This window comes from Pteropus alecto, unplaced genomic scaffold, assembly GCF_000325575.1.
Source record: "Pteropus alecto unplaced genomic scaffold, ASM32557v1 scaffold25, whole genome shotgun sequence".
Classification (NCBI taxonomy): Eukaryota; Metazoa; Chordata; class Mammalia; order Chiroptera; family Pteropodidae; genus Pteropus; species Pteropus alecto.
In genome coordinates this window covers 27,152,696-27,161,747 of record NW_006441955.1, presented here as the reverse complement: position 1 = coordinate 27,161,747, position 9,052 = coordinate 27,152,696, and the positions used below count along the sequence as shown (strand labels likewise).

The window sequence follows — 9,052 nt, the reverse complement described above, 5'->3', positions numbered from 1 at the left end:
TTTGATGAAGTACTTCCACTTACAATTCTTCAGTGAGAAGTAGAAATGCTAGACAGACATTGGGGATCAGTTATATGTCGGGTGAGTCCAAAGTACAGAATCTTGTGCTCTGAACATTATTATAAATTCAAAAGTAATTTTATTAATTGAGAAGTTGATAACTTGTAATCTCTTCAAGCATTGTATATAAATATACAATAAACAATATTCTTTATGTGTTTCTATATGTGTTTCTACTTTATGTGTTTCTACTTTACCAAAAATTGTAGGTTCTTGAAGTTTTATTACTAAAGGATAATTATTACCTCAGATGTGGATAGAGAAAAAAATTTTTCACGATTCTTGCTTAGAAGCATAGGATACTTTCAACTCTTTCTCTACAGAAAGGACTCAAGATTACGACTCTGCAGAATTTCCCGTGGGATCTAACAAGAAGACTTGGATTTTTGCTTAACAGCGGACTAATATAATTCTATTTTCTAGTATCCTGAAGTGCAGGACTAAGAGGAAATAAAGCCCATAACACAGTGCCATTAAGGATGCATGGTAAAAGGAACATTTGTATATAACAATAAAAATGTTGAATTGCTATATTGTACACCTGAAATGAACATAACTAATGTAATACTGTATCTCAACTATATTCAAAATCAATAAATAAAATAAATAAATAAAAGTTTTCTTGGTAAAAAAATAAATATAACCATGTATAAGTTAATGATTACAATAAATGTTACACCAGTAATAATAATAATAATAATAAAACTAACATTTACTAAATGTGTAGTATGTACCAAGTAGCATTGTAAACACTTCCATGCATACATTTTTCCCCCACAGTGACCTTCTGAGGTTGATACTAGTATTAGCTTCATTTTACAGATGGGAAACTGAGACACAAAATTTTAGGTAACTTGCTCAAGTTCCTACAACTAGTATGGGATAGAATGGGTTAAAAACTGAAGCAGTTGGTGATTGCCATTATACTACGTAATAGTGAGCACTAGATGATAAGAGAGCTTTGATCTTTTTGCTTTGCATCTTGGTACTGCCCACCTTTCTCTTAATTGCTCCTCAAACTGTCATTCAATTCTATCTGCTTTGACTATGTTAGCTCTAGTTATGGGCCAAGCAAAATGATAATCGGCAACACCTGTAAAGTGCATCACAAAAACCAACAGAAATTATTGTCCGTCATTTTTTAATATTCTTTATATTTTAACTACCCCATTTCCATCCCTTAAAAATTAGTGAAAATATTCCCAGGCTATTAAAAAAAGTTTAATTGAGGTAAAAGGATTGCCCCAGGGGAGGAATAGGGAAGTACCCATACTCCAGTTGCTGTGAGTGTTGGTTACTAACAGCTGACCTCATCTTCTGAGAAGTGAAACTGCCTTGTTTGGAATGTTCTCCCACTGGGGCAGCCAGCAGCCAATGATTAACTGATAGAAGAAGTATAAAAGGTCACCCTTCCAGGCTTACCCCCCCTTGTTGCAAGGGTGGATTAAATTCTGGCACTTCAGAGCTTCCTGTGGAACGAGGCTCCCACGGTTTTCAGCTGAACACACATCCTTGCTTAGCTCCTTCTCTTGCCTGCTTCTACTTCCTTCCTTCCACTTTTCCTAAGAGCACTCCCTTAATAAATTATTTTCATAAGAATCTTTTTTTTAAGTTCTGCTTTTATGGAACTCAAGCCAAGATGGTTGGTACTGGAAGGGGACCTAGGAAGCAGAATCTAAGGTAGGATTCTGGAGGAAGATGGCAATGAGGCCCCTGTCACTGGTGGTAGGTACAGTATTGTTAGTCCCTGACATTCCATAGCAGTGTGATTGTTAAGATTACAACTCAGCAAACTATGGCTTGTGGGACAAAGTCAGCTCACTGTTTTTTGTAAATAAAGTTTTATTTGAACACGTTCATTTATGTATTGTCAGAGCTGAGTATTTGAGACAGATACCGAATGGCTTGCAAAGCCTAAAATATTTACTATCTTATCCTTTACAAAAAATGTTTGCCAACAGCAGGCTATGTTTACTCATGATGGTAAACTGGGTTGAGATGTGGATAGAAAGTGATACCTTAGCTAGTGCAATGTCTCTAGTTTTGGGAGTTGAAGGAAATTGGAACTATAAGGACTATGGATTTGGGTGATTAAAATTAAGTATCTTTGATGTATTGAAGAGAGCAAACGACATGCATTATTCATACTGAAGTTATTGAATTATCACAAACTTAGCAGCTAAAAAAACCATATACCTACTATCTCCCTGTTTCTATGGGTCAGGAGTCTGGGATGGCAAAACCAGGTCCTCTGATATACAGTCTTTTAGAGGGCTACAATTTGGGTGTCACCCAGGACTGGACTCTCATCGTAAGACTTGACTGAGAAAGTGTCCACTTTCAAGCTCATGTGATCGTTGACAGGATTCAGTTCCTTGTGAGCGGTTGCCTAATGGTCACCCTCAGTTCCTTGCCACATGGTCCTCTCTCCGAAATGGCAGATTAATACCTCAAAACTGACAAGAGATAGGATGTGGTTCCATAGTGTAGCAATTAGCACGTCTGCTTTACGCACAGAAGGTCCTGGGTTCACGTCCCAGTGGAGCCACAGTCCATGGTCTATGGCCATGCCACTCTGAATAAGGCTGATATCTGACCTGAGAAGCTAAGCAGGGTCAGGCCTGCTTAGTACTTGGATGGGAGACCACCTAGGAAGACCAGGTGCTGTAGGCATAAATAAGAATTAAAAAAAAAAAAAAAAAACTGACAAGAGATGGATTATGCTAGCAAGAAGGAAGTGACAATCTTATGTAGCCTAATCGTGAAAATTACATCTCATCTCCTTTGTTATATTCTGTTGCTTAAAAGCAAGTCACAAGGCTAGCACATACTCAAGGCAACGGATTATCCAATGGTGTGAGTGCCGGGAGGGCAGGTTTCATTGAGAGCCATCTTGGTGTCTGCTTGCCACAGAGGCTCAGATCTATTATTTAGAATTTAAAGCAAACTGTAAGAGTGAGAAAGACTTATTAGAAGCATTTAAAGAGACACTCACCTCTTTTAGCTAGACAGAAGACAGATTTAAAGAAATAGTTACTGTCATAACTGCAAAAATGGCGGAACTTTAAAGAAAGCTATACTCTCAGCCTACACAAGTCCAAATTCAGGGCCATGGAAGAAAAAAGAGTGAATGCTGAGGTTTTGGATGGATGTCTGGGTAGCTGAGAACCTTAAATCTACATATTCCCCTGAACACTTCTGACTTGCAGCAATGGCTAGGAGGCCCTTTTCTCTTGTTGGAGAAGAGAGCCGTTTTCTTGAAGACTGTACAGATGTCTTAGATGTGGCAGGTTTCTTACAAGACAATCTTCAGGACCTGTCTGTACTTTTCTTCGTAGGAGTCAGATTGATCATCTGGGACATATCTCAGCACATCCCGACTAGGAAAGTGATGGCCTACAAAAGGGAGGAGTTAAGTTATACACCAAGAGCGTTCCAGGAGTTGGCTGACATGTAGGCCCAGAGAGTAACCTGAGAGTGAATCTGAAGATGGGCAGAATATCAAGCTGTACGGACAGTTTGCTGTTGTGGGTTACTCTGTTCTGACACAGAATTTACCTCCTTACCAAGACCCAGGATGATAGGTCTAATATAAGACTAAGACAGCTCTTACTTGCTTGAAAGTGTGATGGCCCACATGAAATGAAGTAGAGATCTCACCCCTTTAGTAATAGATGGTGGAGGAAGGAAGAAACAGATTTTTATTTTATTTTTATTTTTTAAAAAAGGGCATGCAAAAATAGGCTCATTATGTAACGCTAAAAATTCACATTTGACTAGGTTCCCCAGGAGGAGGGCTTAGAGATATTCTGTTTATTAACAGAATCTGCTGATGAGGGTGATTCAACAGTGGAGCAGTTTAGTCCTTCTCAGGCCAGGGATATCAGGCAATGCTGGGGTTCACGGAGACAATGGAGATGGTAGGGTTACAGATTAACAGATTAACGGGGCAGCACGTTAATTGTCAGAAGCAAAGTTGGTGCAATTACCACAAAAGGAATTAAGGTTGGAATTGTCTATTCTGCAGGTGGGGCGGAGGCTGTCACAAAGTATCTATGAAAATAGCCACCTTGTGTAAGGGCAAGACAAATGGGCAGCTAACAAAGATATTATTTGTACTTGTAATCAAATAAGACTTAAAAAATAGATGAGCGAAGGGCCAAGGTCAGGTAACACAATGGAAGTTCTTAATCTCTTGCTGTGTCTTCAGACGTGATCCAGTTCTCAGATCCAGAACACATTGATTGAAGGAGATGCTGGAAAGAAACTGCAACATTACAGCAAATGTGTGACGCCCCAGTCCTCTTCAAAAGGATAAGAACTATTTACTCAGAAAATGTACACTGGGGAAAGGGGTTACTCAGATCTTTCTGGGAGTGTTAGATATAAGATAGCATCATCATGGGCCTACTGTTAGAGTGGGATATTTAAATGTCAGGAAGTGAATGCAGTCCTGACCCAGATTTATTTCATGGTGTGTCTACTCCCTCTACATACTCACCCAGTTGTCATTTACCTAGTCCTTGAATGTATAATTGGAATGGACCTATTAGGAATTGGTAGAATTCTATCATTGCTTTCTTGATTAGCTATTGTATTAGCAAAGCCAAATGGAAGTCCTTGAAACTATCTCTTCTGCCAAGTTAGTAAATCAAAATCAGCGATCACATCCCGAGAGAAATTACACAACTTAGTACCATTTTCAGAGATTTAAAGGATGCATACTCCCATGTAATTCATCAATCCAGGTGATATACAAACTAGATGGATCATGGTGAATGATACTGGACTACTGCCAATTTATTCAAGGTATAGTTGCAACGGTGGCTACTATGCCATATGTGATATATGCACCAGGGCAAGTTAACTGGATACAAGGGTATGAGGTTATTATTCTGGCAAAAGCGTTATTTTCAATACCCACCAGGAAGGAGGATAAAGAAATAGCTTACAATGATATGGATGAACAACAGTGGTCAGGTCTTGTCTCAGTGCTCTGTTAATTCTCCAGCTCATTCAAAATATAGTCTGAAGAAATTGGAACTGTCTGGAGATTCTGCAGATCATTGTATTTGTGCACTATATGTGTAACATCATGTTGATTGGACAAAGGAACTCACTTTAAGACAAAAGACGCATGGCAGTGGGCATATAACCATGGTGTTCACTGGTCCTACTGCATAACTGGTCTTCTGGCATAACTAAGGCACCAGCTTGGAGATGATACCGTGTAAGGTTGGATACCATCTTTCAGGGTACAGTATACACTTTAAACCAATGGATATTATAGGGTGCTCTGTTCCCAACAGGTAGAATTCACGAGTCCAGGAACCAAAGGGTGGATATAACATGGATTCCACTCATCATCACTTCCAGTGACTCATTCCTACAACTTTAGGTTTTGTGAGTCTATAGGTCCTATGTCCCAATGGGAGGAAACTTCGACTAGGGGATATTGCAATAGTCTCAGTAAACTTAAAGCTATGACTATTACCAGATTATTTGGGGCTCCTCGTGCCAGTAGACTAGCTGTATCCCAAAAGTTATGATATTAGCAGGAAAATTGACCTGAGTATTGTACAGAGACAGCAATACTGCACCATATCAAGGCATGGAACAATGTGTTTGTCACTCAGGTAATTCATTGGGGCATATTCTCATGCCTTGTTTAATTGTAATGAACAAGTAGAGCAACCATGATCTGATTAGGGTATGGTAATCAGGTGCTCAGATGCCTTAGAGATGATCATGTGGTTTATCTCTCTAGGCAATATACCTAGACCTGCAGAAGTACTAGCCCCTGAGGGGAAGCATCTAAAAGGGGGATAAAGAAGAAAGACAAGGCCCATGTTATGGCCTTGAGGCAAACTGCAGCAGGAGAAGCTGTAGTTTGTTTTGCTAGCTTTTCTTTTATATATTAGCCCAGAAAATATGACTAACCAGAATCCTGGAGAAGTCGTGCCTCGATGGAATAAACTTAATGTAAGAAGCAAATGGGTCTGAGCAGCCCAAGGACGGGCAATGTTGGTTATATTTGGCACCTCTCCCATTCCCCAGCTGCTGTGAGTGTTTGGCTGCTAACAGCTCATGGCTGCACCCTTGCCAAAGATTTATCCTTAGCTGAACAGTGCCAACTCATCTGGGAATTACCCTCCCTGGGTATAAGAGGGGCTACCCCTGTGGTGTAATTTATGTTCCAGAGCTCCCCAAGGCACCAGGCTACCTAAAGCCAATTTTCAACTGAGACCACATACTCCTTGGCTATCTTCTTTGGCCTATTGTGCTTTTCTTCCTCCCTTTCTCTGGAGAGTACTCTGAATTATTAATAAACCATTTTCAGAAAAATTCAGTCTTGGGCCCTGCTTTAGTAATTCTGACTTAAGACACCATCTCCTACTATTAACTATATTGGAAAAATCTTTTTTCCATCTATATCACTCTGATCTAAATCTAATAGTATGAAAACTTGTATAGATTGAGGTTGCTAATTAAAATTTTTTTCCCCTCTAAAATCTCTCCTTAATTTATTACTATAGCCAAGGCTCTCATTTTCAATTCTCAGCTTCACTATAACTGATGACCATTTTTCTATTCTCGTTACTTTCTAAGCATTCTGCCCTACTGATGCCAACTACCTTTTAAAGCACAATTCTGATCATGTTACTTAAACATTTTGGTGACTTTCCACTATATCCTGGGTGAAGTCTCAACTCTTTAACAATATATAAGGCTTTGTTATTGGACCGCAATTATAGCAGACTCTTACTCTACCATACAGCCTGTACACCATGTACTGCAGTCAGACTCAACAACTTATTCCCTGAATGAGACATACTCTGGTTTGGATTCATGCTATTCTTTCTGCCTGGGATGACCCCTCCTCCCTCTTCTGCTTGTGAATGCCTGCTTATCTTTTAAGACACAATTTAGTTATTAACTTTTCTGTGAAACTATCATTAACCAACCCAGCACTTCCTTCCAAACTCCAGGAAGAATTAATAACATCCTTCTCTATGCTCTTATAGTACTAAGAATACACTTATGTTATGATGCTTGTTATATATATTTTTTGTAATTGTTTATTAAGACATCTTTCTCCCCCATATGACTTTGGTTGTTTCAAGAACCATGTGATTTATCTTTGCACCTGTAATAATTATCATAGTATTCTCAAATACACATATACACACAAACATACATATAAATTGAATGAAAAACTTGGCTTATTCTCAGATAGCTTCTCTGCCTGACAAGTTGTTAGTTCTATTCTAATTCAGTCATTTTTCTCTTATTTGAAATTTGGAAACTGAAGAGAGCCTTTGTGCAACTGTTTGTTCATTTACGTTAAATGGCTGGCCATACCTTCAGTCCTTCATTGTACAAGTTTGCATAACTTTAAATCCTACCCATTCACACACGCTCATGCTCTCTGTGATTTGTAACAAGCAGGGGCCGACAAACTTCCAAGTGGCAGTAGTGAGCCTGAAATTCAGCAAGGTGACATAAATGAAAGCCTGTATTGTATCCCTTTTTGAAGGTGGTAAGCAAGCAAGGGAAAACAGAGAAAACACTTTATGAGGAGTAAACCTTACTTACTTTATGACTTTTTTGCATTGTAGTCATTTTGGAGGACAGTTTAATTGGCCAGTGTTTTTGCCATCTAGACTTTCGGATAAGCAAAAAATGATGCTTTTTAAGTTTTCAACTTTTTCTTTAAGTTATTTCTTTATATTTTTGAGGGGTCAGATCATTGATTTAGCCTTAGGAAGTTCAAATGAAAATACTTAAGAAAAATCTCCAGTACATTATTAAAAATTATACTAGTAATCTTGGAATAAAAAAAAAAATACAGAAAGCAAAAACAATAATAAAAGCTCTGCTGTACAGGAACTCAATGGTTAATGTGGCATAAAACCTGGTTATGAGAATCTGACCTGCTAATCATATTCATTGTTTTTCTCCAGCCTCATTCTCAGCCTTGGCTCCTCCAGCTTCCTCTGACTTCAAAGGAAACTCTGCATGAAGAGAGAGGGCACACAATAGAAGAATTGGTCCGATTATCCCTCTCTGTTTGGAAATGGGTAAAGATTATAAATATGTGTTCTTCTTTCTGTGCTTTGGACTATATAATGTCAATTACCTCAAGCAAAACCCCCTACCCAGGCTAATGCACAGATTTAAATTATACCAAAATTGTAAAAATTTAGAAGCAAGATATTAACAATAATCCATAATGGTGTAGCATAATGTAATACATGTTTATTTTCATTGGTTTTAGCTGGTACAATAAAAAAGTAAATTAGTTGAGGGATTTAAATTTTATATTTATTATATCCTGACCTGGTTTTCTCTTCCTTCGCCACTTTATATTATGAATGAGGTAATTAAAGAGTCTACTTCTTCCCTTTTCTACTATAGCACGTGTTTGCCTCTTTAAACGTGTTTGTGTCTTTGTGGATGTGTGTGTGTGTACATTGGTTATTTTAACCAATGTTTGAAAATGAAGTTGTAATGCTAAAGGCCAAAGGAATGAATTAGCCTGATCTGGTAATTAAAAGACCATATATAAGTATTAACTAGGAACCACTGTTGGACTTTCCATTCTCAACCCAAAATGAAAAGGCAAGCATAATAATCCCAGATCAAGACTTACACCAAGTTAAACAAAATAATGACGGATCAGGGATTCTGGAAGGGCCAAAGTTTGAACAGGAGACCTTTAGCTCTTCTGCTTGCAAAGCATAATAATACTTCCTGTTTGTTTCATAAGTGCTTACGATTCTGTGAAAACGAAAACATTTATAACTTCCATGTGAGTGACTGAATGCTCTGGTCCCACTCTTCCAGTTTAGGATTATTTCCCACAGAAATGAATCAATACAATTTAAACTACCAAATAAAAATAACAACACAATCCCCAAGGAAGTCTTTATTAAAGACTTAAAGCTGTGTCCTATTAAGCTTCTGGAATATTTGGGATTGTCCAAACTAC

General features: G+C 38.2%; 1 long non-coding RNA gene across 1 annotated transcript in view; it reads left to right on the top strand.

The window, feature by feature from the left end:
* The first annotated feature begins 1,534 nt into the window (after nucleotides 1-1,534).
* Nucleotides 1,535-9,052, top strand: part of LOC112485785 — a 21,844-nt gene continuing 14,326 nt past the window's right edge. Inside the window, exons 1-2 of the long non-coding RNA XR_003048569.1 lie at nucleotides 1,535-1,740; nucleotides 8,025-8,141. This is a non-coding gene — a long non-coding RNA (uncharacterized LOC112485785). The remainder of the gene's footprint in view (nucleotides 1,741-8,024; nucleotides 8,142-9,052) is intronic.